Raw genomic sequence first — 10,334 nt, forward strand, 5'->3', positions numbered from 1 at the left:
TGAAAGTATGAAGATGCTGTAAAGGCATTGTATAAGTAGAGGACTAAATTAAACAAAGTAGCTAAGCTATTGGCCTTTGGTAAATCCTAAACCCCAAAATGTTTGGTACCAAATGTTCTTACTGGAGAATAGTCAGACCCTTCCTCCCACCTTTTGTATTATCACCTACAACAATCAACTGTCGAGTTAAATGAATCTGCCAATTCCCTCCATTTCTTTTCAAGGATATTTAGACAACAATGTGCAGCAGTGGAGAGTTTGCACCTGTTATTCTCTACTGAATCTTGAAAGACAAAACCAAAGCTAAAGCCGTGACATTGTCTTTCTTTACACTCTACTGTACTTTCTTTCTTTTCCTTAAATTACTCAGCTTCATTTGACCTTTCATCCTACCACTTAAATGTTATTCCATCTTGCTAGGAGGGAAAAGCTTTGCACTGATGAATCTGATGAATCACTGATGAATCTTAGTAATATAATATTAAAATGGCACTTTTATCCAAAGCAGTTTACAGTACAGTGAGAGTATATATTAGGATGAAGCCTTTGTGATCACTTCAGAAATAGTGTGGCATTATTTACACTTTTACAGTTTTGTCATCATTATTTTTTTATTTTTTCCCCCCAACAATTTACTCCCTATAGTGTGGTATTTAAGCGCAAAGGTGGTGTGGAGGATGCTCACCGAAGCGTTCAAACACAGTGGCCATGGCCTGGTTCTTGCCCATGTCGATGAGCCCTCGACCCAGACAGAAGTGCGGGAAAATCAGCAGCACCTGCTTCACAATGTCATTGATGTGCGAGATTTTCTGTAAGGAGGGAAAACAAAAAGAAAAACAACAACAACATATTAGCGACTCATAAAAGACAAGAAACACAGCAAAACATAAGGGCACATTATGGCATGACATCACATTACAGGGAACCCGCTGTCTGTGTTGCACATGCGGAGGCACGAGTCTGTCGAGTGACCTGAGGGAAGCAGCGGATTTGGAGCTTGCGGTGGCGGGAAAAGAGTGCTCTTGGCATTAAGAGTGTTTCGACACTCCCCAGATAATTAAAGCGCACCCTCCGTGCGCGCTCATCAGTGGAGGCACACTGCTTGCTAAATGACATGGAAATTAGCCTTGACTTGTCATTTAGGGCACGCTCACTCAGTGATGTCTCCCTCACCCGCGTTACGTGAGGGCAGGAGCAGCTGCTCATACATACAGATACAAACATTCTCATCCCAAGCACTGAGACTTTGGAAGACATACACCTTCCCACTTGCTATAACAGACACATTCACAGGAATGGACTTACACACACACACACACACACACACACACACACACACACACACACACACACACACACACACACACACACACACACAATCTTATTGGCTTTTCATTACCCAGGTTAGGGCCCTTCCTGATTTAAATACAAATTACAGAAATATATGCAAATCCAATTAATTAGGTGCAGGACAGATGAACATATCAAAGAAAAAAGTAGATACAATCCTAAATGTATTCATGTATTTCCATATGTCTACTGTGTAATACTTATTGTGATGTTAATGTATTCAATGTAATGGATGTATTGAATTGACCGGATGTACAAGCCCTCTAGAGTTGATTTAAATAGGTGTTTCACAGTGGTATATGACCTGACGAAGATCCAACTCGGATCGAAACGTTGTCTTTTTTGTTGGTGTGGTTAAATCACCATGGACCAAGGACAAGGACATTTCACCAAGGACATTTCCTTTTTCCTCCCTTCCTGATTAAGCCACCCCTCCTGAAATCCCTTCTCCCTGTAGCTGTATTGCTGAACGATGGTGCCTTTTAAAACACACAAGCCCTAATTAATTAAATGAAGACAGAATGAAAGATAGCCAGTCTGCACTGATTCTACAACACCGCCAGCGTCGGTTCTCCACATTGCTTTCATTACCGAAGATTGAGGGAATGAGAGAGAGAGAGAGAGAGGGAATAAGAGAGAGAGAGATGGAATAAGAGAGAGAGAGAGAGAGAGAGAAAGATGGGAGGAGAGAGAGAGAGATGGAGGGAGAGAGAGAGAGAGAGATGGGGGAGAGAGATGGAATAAGAGAGAGAGAGAGAGATGGGGGAGAGTGAATGATAGAGATGAAGAGTGCGAAAGAGAAAAAGAGAAAAAGYAAGAAAGAAAGAGATATATACAGTAGATATAGCCACTTCTGTATTTACATGCCGTTCTAAAGCCAGCTTATGCAAAATGCATCTGTTGGGTCTCAGGGTAGTCTTCAAAGACGCTAGCGTACGTTGTGAAAACCATAAATTCACCGTTTCCTCCTTCGGTAGACCCAGGGCGAAAAGTGGTATGCGTTGCTTAACACAGTGCAATGTGGAGCGGCAGATGAGAATCACGGATGACACCTTATGTTGTCAGATTTCATCATGGGGATTTGCACTTGCTCTGCAATTTGTTACTTTAGTTTGAGGAATGGCGTCATGAAAAGGCCTAACTTTGCCCGCAATTCAATCAACTGTAGATAAAGGTAAACCGCGTTACAGTTCAAACACYTTTCTGCTATATTTTTCAACCACAGGTGTGGTTCAGAGGCATTATCCAATGACGTTGTCCACACAGAGTGTTTGCAGCTAACTCTGAGTTAACACATTCGATATAGTGCAAACATTCACAATTCATTTAGAAGTAAAGTTTCCTTTATCTGTTATGGATTTAATTGGGGCCTTTGGTCATTGGGGGTAAATAACTCACTACCGTCATCATTAAAATAAAGTTTATTTTCGTCTTCATGTATGACTTTGGGTATACAGCAGTAATGATGTAGCTCAACTTCAAGTAAATATTTTCTCTGCTAATGGCCAAACTTAAGCTACAGATCAAAGGTTAGAGTTGGAATGTCAATGGTAGTCCACATGCAGCAGTAAATTGAGCATTTCTGCCTGTGAGTAGTTGGGCTGTCCGAGCARCTGCCTAAATTCCCTGCAGGGAAGTATGCATAGGAAGTATGCATAACGAAAATACCTAATTGATCATGGTGTCAACGCTAACTCTCAAATGTCCAGCAATAGGTCTGCCAATTCATCTTTGCCTTTTTCAACTTTTACACGTTTTCCTCAAGGACTTAAGGTCACGCTGGCCAACAAAACGTCAAGCATGAGATCCTGGCCATCCATATAATGTATTACTTAGCTACCTTTTATTGTCAACGCTAAGAAGCTCAATTTGAATATATCTGGTCATATCAACACGTACTGGACGCACTCCCACTCAACTACATTTGACAAAGTTATTAATCATAGTCAAACTACAACCCCTTGAGTAAAGTCTTAGAATTTAAAGCTGGAATCAAGCAAAGGAGCTGGCAAGAAGCTGGCATAAGGCTAAAAGAGCCTAAAGTTAGAAACATAAGTGAATTGGAAAAACTGAAATAATAAAAGCAAACCAATGACCTTGTACAGCCGGGGCCCATTTGTCATCAAGAAGAATGTGAAGGAATAGAGACCTAATTCGAGATCAATACGTGAAATAACAGATCTTCTCTCGACTGGGTGTTCATCAAGGAGATCTAAGAAGCTCTTAGGCGATGATGAAACGCGTGACAATTTTCTTCAAAGTTTGTGCTATATGCCRATAAATCATCTCCAAATGGGTTCTGAAGTGAAAAAATCTCCAAGGCTCTAGTCTGACCCATATTGCTTTAGTGTTCATATTCCCCTAGCATCGCCTTCATCTTGACCGGAGGGACTTACAAAAAGGAATATATATATATGTCTGAAAGAGTTTTGGGGAGGGCGACCATTAGCCAATTTCTCAAACTAGATGTGTTAACGTTAAAGGGAAACTTCATAATCAGTTATGCACATCCAAAATAGAATGTAACATTGTATACACAACACACTATATTATTCTCAAAAAGAGGTAGACAGAAGTACATGCTGTTAGGAATACAAATATTTATGTATTTAATACCCCCTTCCCCCCCAACCACCCACTCCACCCGCACACACAGTGCAATTAAACGGCAATTCCCTGGGAGAGTAGACAAGTTCCAGACATAATGCCCAGCATAGCAATTCCAAAACACAGTACAGAGGGTCATGACACGGCAGAACTAATACAGCCCCATCGACTGCCCCCCTCCTGAATCACTCAGGCCCCCAACCAGGCCAGATCCATTTAGGTGCCCAACCGGCTTGTCTGAGTGGCTAACGGCTGGGCTATTGACTCAAACACTGTCTCATGCATACAAGGCAGACTGCGATAGATGCGATCCACAGGGAGCTGAGAAAACTCCCATGCTCCCTCGCTCAGTCTCCAGATAAAACTGGGACGTAAAGTAATATATGTGCTGCTGCAGCCATGCTTTCCTTTTCCCTCCAGTTTTGGCTATTTTTACTCCTTCCCTCTAGACTACTAGACATCTTCCCATAGCGGGGAGCTAGGTGTATTAACTTTGACCTTCAGTGGAGAAATACAACGGAGAATGAAGAGAACTTCAACTTTGCTGTTCCCGTTTTGGCTATCGTCGCAGCGCAGGGTGGACGAGATAGAATGAAGGTGTGGAAATAGAGACGACGGAGAAAGATGGAGCTGTCAGATATCGCTCTAGAACCTGCCGCGGTGAACTGGGGCGTGGTCTTGTGTGTTCTTATCTACGGCAGCCATTTTGGCTCCTCTGTTCATCCAGTTTATCAGAACAGAACAGAGGAACAGAGGAACCTGTGGAAACCACCAACATCCCAGCATGTCACAGCCCATTTTTTCCAGGTGATTCAACAGTGACAGTTAACTGGTAGGATAAGTGATGCATCAGCCCCGGCTCTTGGCCACCTACAGGGCTCTTATCTGCTTTTACATCCCCAGGAGTGATAGCTGGGCTGTCATTGTCCCCCATCAGCAATGTCTCAATTGACCCGGAGAGCTACACTACACAGCAGGCTTTCTAATACACTAGGCAAATGCCCTTGACAAGGAAGTGCGCGGTAGGTCACTTGCCAGATTGGCAGCGACCGGCATGCATTCCATTATTATATTGCCAGAGCCCCTTAGGAATATGATTTGCCAGAACAATACCGATAAATATATGGGAAAACAAGTCACAACAAAAAGATGACTGTTTGATGGGGAGGTTGCCAGCAAACAGACAAACAAAAAACAAACCGATGATGAACGACGGCAATGACGATAATGAAATCGCTATGCAAATGAGTTTGTCTCATTATGTAAAAAAGAAGACAGCCAACATTAAGCTGTGTCTGAGAAACCAGAGAGAGTGGAAAGAAGATGAATGTTCAAAGGACATGAGCGTATGAAAAACTAGGTTTCCATCCAATTGGTGACAGATCTTCCCACCAGTGATGTGTTTCCACCAAATGGACTTGTTGCGGATAGAAACCAGTGCGAGATGACGTAGTGCACATAAAATGTACTTTTTTGCTTAAGTTTCTATGTACCGAATAAAAATCTAAAGTTCAATGTGTTTCCATCGCATTTTCCACTCTCCCGATAGTTTTGTCTCAAAAACTTTTGCATTAAACAGCAAATTCCCCTATTCTGGTCTTGGCATGTATGCTCTAGCCAACCGCTCGCAGGTAAAGTGCAGGTAGGCTGTGCGTGTAGGCTAGTCTACATGATGACATTCTGGAGCGGAATAGGTAAAGGCTGGAGCGGAATAGGTAAAGGCTGGAGCGCAATGGTATCAAATATACTGAACAAAAATATCAATGCAACATGCAACATGCAACAATTTCAAAGATTTACAATTCATATAAGGAAATCATCCAGTTGAAAGAAATTCATTAGGCCCTAATCTATGGATTTCACATGACTGGGAATACAAATATGCATCTGTTGTTCACAGATATATATAAAAAAGGTAGGGGCATGGATCAGAAAATGTGTCAGTATCTGGTGTGACCACCATTTGCCTCATGCAGCGCGACACATCTCCTTGGCATAGAGTTGATCAGGCTGTCGATTGTAGTCTGTGGAATGTTGTCCCACTCTTCAATAGCTGTGCGAAGTAGCTGGGTATAAGCGGGAACTGGAATACGCTGCGTAGACGTCAATCCAGAGCATCCCAAACGTGCTCAATGGCTGACATGTCTGGTGAGTATGCAGGCCATAGAATTTTCAGATACCAGGAATTGTTTACAGATCCTTGAGAAAGGGGTCCGTGCATTATCATGCTAAAACATGAGGTGATGGCAGCGGATGAATGGATAACAATGGGCCTTAGGATCTCTTCACGGCATCTCTGTGCATTCAAAATGCCATCGAAAAAAATGCAATTGTGTTCGTTGTCCGTAGCTTATGCCTGCCCACACCATAACCCCACCACCACCATGGGGCACTCACATTCACATTGACATCAGCAAATCGCTCACCCACACGATGCCATACAAATGGTCTGCGGTTGTGAGGCCGGTCGGATGTACTGCCAAATTCTCTAAAAGAGAGAAATTAATATTCAATTCTCTGGCAACAGCTCTGGTGGCCATTCCTGCAGTCAGAATGCCAATTGCACACCCCCTCAAAACTTGAAACATCTGTGGCATTGTGTTCTATGACAAAACTGCACATTTTAGAGTGGCCTTTTATTGTCCCAAGCACAAGGTGTATCTGTGTAATGATCATGCTGTTTAATCAGCTTCTTGATATCCCACACCTGTCAGGTGGATGGATTTTCTTGGCAAATAAGAAATGCTCACTAACAGGTACGTAAACAAATTTGCACACAACATTTTAGAGATATAAGCTTTTTGTGTGTATGGAAAAAACATGGGACCAACATGTTAGCCCATCTGTAAATAGCCCATCCAACTTCCTCATCCCCATACGGTATTTATTTATGTATCTTGCTCCTTTGCAGCCCAGCATCTCTACAGTCATGGCCAAAAGTTTTGAGAATGACACAAATATTAATTTCCACAAAGTTTGCTGCTTCAGTGTCTTTAGATATTTTTGTCAGATGTTACTATGGAATACTGAAGTATAATTACAAGCATTTCATGAAAAAGCCCTTGTCTCATGCATGTCAAACTCAGAAGCCTCCCTCCCTAAGTTGTGCTTACTCACCGCTTTAGCACACTCGCCAACCTATGTCCTTGCCGTGTCTGAATCCTGGCTTAGGAGGCCACCAAAATTCTGAGATTTCCATACCCAACTATAACACCTTCCATCAAGATAGAACTGCCAAACAGGGGAGGAGTTGCAATCTACTGCAGAGATAGCCTGCAAAATTCTGTCATACTTTCCAGGTCTATGCCCCAAACAGTTCGAACTTCTAATTTTTAAAATTAATCTCTCCAGAAATAAGTATCTCAACTGTTGCCGCCTGCTACCGACCCCCCCTCAGCTCTCAGCTGTGCCCTGGACACCATCTGTGAATTGATCGCCCCCCATCTAGCTTCAGAGTTTGTTCTGTTAGGTGACCTAAACTGGGATATGCTATAACACCCCGGCATTCCATACAATCTAAGTTAGATGCCCTCAATCTCACAACAAATCATACAAGGAACCCACCAGGTACAACCCTAAATCCGTAAACATGGGCACCCTAATAGACATTATCTGACCAACTTGTCCTCCAAAACACCTCTGCTGTCTTCAATTCAAGATCTCAGCGATCACTGCCGCATTGCCTGTATCCGCTACGGGTCCGCGGTCAAACGACCACCCTCATCACTGTCAAACGCTCCCAAAACACTTCTGCGAGCAGCCTTTCTAATCACCCTGGCCCGCGGTGTACCCTGAGGAAGGATATTGACCTCATCCCGTCAGTTGAGGATGCCTGGTCATTCTTTAAAAGTTACTTCCTCACCATCTTAGACAAGCATGCTCCGTTCAAAAAATGCAGAACTAAGAACAGATATAGCCCTTGGTTCACTCCAGACCTGAACTGCCCTCGACCAGCACAAAAAACATCCTGTGGCGAACTGCAATAGCATCGAAGAGTCCCCGCGATATGCAACTGTTCAGGGAAGTCAGGAACCAAACACACGCAGTCAGTCAGGAAAGCAAGCCAGCTTTTTCAAGCAGAAAATTGCATCCTGTAGCTCTAACTCCAAAAAGTTCTGGGATACTGTAAAGTCCATGAGAGAACAAGAAGCACCTCCTCCAGCTGCCCACTGCACGTGAGGCTAGGTAACACGGTCACCACCGATAAATCCGTGATAATCGAAAACTTCAACAAGCATTTCTCAACGGCTGCCATGCCTTTCCTCCTGCGACTCCAACCTTGGCCAACAGCCCGCCCCCCCTGCTGCTATTCGCCCAAGCCTCCCCAGCTTCTCCTTATACCAAATCCAGATAGCAGATGTTCTGAAAGAGCTGCAAACACTGGACCCATACAAATCAGCTGGGCTTGACAATCTGACCCCCTATTTCTGAAACTGTCCGCGCCCATTGTCGCACCCCTATTACCAGCCTGTTTCAACCTCCTTCGATCATCTGAGATCCCAAGGATTGGGAAAGCTGCCGCGGTCATCCCCCTCTTCAAAGGGGAGACACCCTGGACCCAAACTGTTACAGACCTATATCCATCTGCCCTGCCTATCTAAGGTCTTCGAAAGCCACAGTCAACAAACAGATCACTGACCATCTCGAATCCCACCGTACCTTCTCCGCTGTGGCAATCCGGTTTCCGAGCCGGTCACGGTGCACCTCAGCCACGCTCAAGGTACTAAACGATATCATAACCGCCATCGATAAAAGACAGTACTGTGCAGCCGTCTTCATCGACCTGGCCAAGGCTTTCGACTCTGTCCATCACCATATTCTTATCGGCAGACTCAGTAGCCTCGGTTTTCTAATGACTGCCTTGCCTGGTTCACCAACTACTTTTGCAGACAGAGTTCAGTGGTCAAATCGGAGGGCATGTTGTCCGGTCCTCTGGCAGTCCTCTATGGGGGTACCACAGGGTTCAATTCTCGGGCCGACTCTTTTCTCTGTATATATCAATGATGTTGCTCTTGCTGCGGGCGATTCCCTGATCACCTCTACGCAGACGACACCATTCTGTATACTTCTGGCCCTTCCTGGACACTGTGCTATCTAACCTCCAAACGAGCTTCAATGCCATACAACACTCCATCCGGGCCTCCAACTGCTCTTAAATGCTAGTAAAACCAAATGCATGCTTTTCAACCGTTCGCTGCCTGCACCCGCACGCACCGACTAGCATCACACCCTGGACGGTTCCGACCTTAATATGGGAATCTATAAGTACCTAGGTGTCTGGCTAGACTGCAACTCTCCTTCCAGACTCATATCAAACATCTCCAATCCAAAATCAAATCTAGAGTCGGCTTTCTATTTCGCAACAAAGCCTCCTTCACTCCGCCGCCAAACTTAACTATCCTACCGATCATCGACTTCGGCGATGTCATCTACAAAATAGCTTCCAATACTCTACTCAGCAAACTGGATGCAGGTTATCACAGTGCCATCCGTTTTGTTACTAAGCACCTTATACGACCCACCACTGCGGACCTGTATGCCCTAGTCGGCTGGCCCTCGCTACATGTTCGTCGTCAGACCCACTGGCTCAGGTCATCTACAAGGCTATGCTAGGTAAAGTGCCGCCTTATCTCAGTTCACTGTTCACGATGCTACACCCACCCGTAGCATGCGCTCCACAGGTGGATCTCACTGATATCCCTAAAGCCAAAACCCATTTGGCCACCTTCCCCATTCTCTGCTGCTGCGACTGGAACGAATTGCAAAAATCTCGAAGTTGGAGACTTTTATCTCCCTCAACAACTTAAACATCTTCTATCTGAGCAGCTAACCGATCGCTGCAGGCTGTACATAGGCCATCGGATATAGCCCACCCAATTAGCCTACCTCACCCCATACTTGTTTTTATTTATTACTTTTTCTGCTCTTTTTGCACACCAGTATCTCTACTTTGCACATGATCATCTGATGATTTATCCTCCAGTGTTAATCTGCTAAAGTTGTAATTTTCGATTTATTGCCTACCTCCTCATGCCTTTTGCACACAATGTATATAGATTCTCTTTTTCTACCAGTTATTGCTTGTTTATTGTTTTACTCCATGTGTGTAACTCTGTGTTGTTGTCTGTTCACACTGCTATGCTTTATCTTGGCCAGGTCGCAGTTGCAAATGAGAACTTGTTTCAACTAGCCTACCTGGTTAAATAAAGTGAAATAAAAATAAAAAATCCGGACGTGAAAATACTGCCCCTACCCCAAAGAAGTTAATGACAGCATGCCAGGGCGGATTGCAGAGGTCTTGAAAAAAAAGGTCAATCACTGCAAATATGACTCTTTCCACCACTTCATGTTATTGGCAATAAAAGCCTTTGACACTA

The 10,334-nt window shown here is 44.0% G+C and overlaps 1 pseudogene; it reads right to left on the bottom strand.

The window, feature by feature from the left end:
• Positions 1 to 10,334, bottom strand: part of LOC111980748 (phospholipid-transporting ATPase ABCA1-like) — a 134,562-nt pseudogene that overhangs the window by 50,888 nt on the left and 73,340 nt on the right.

This window comes from Salvelinus sp. IW2-2015, linkage group LG3, assembly GCF_002910315.2.
Source record: "Salvelinus sp. IW2-2015 linkage group LG3, ASM291031v2, whole genome shotgun sequence".
Lineage (NCBI taxonomy): Eukaryota > Metazoa > Chordata > Actinopteri > Salmoniformes > Salmonidae > Salvelinus > Salvelinus sp. IW2-2015.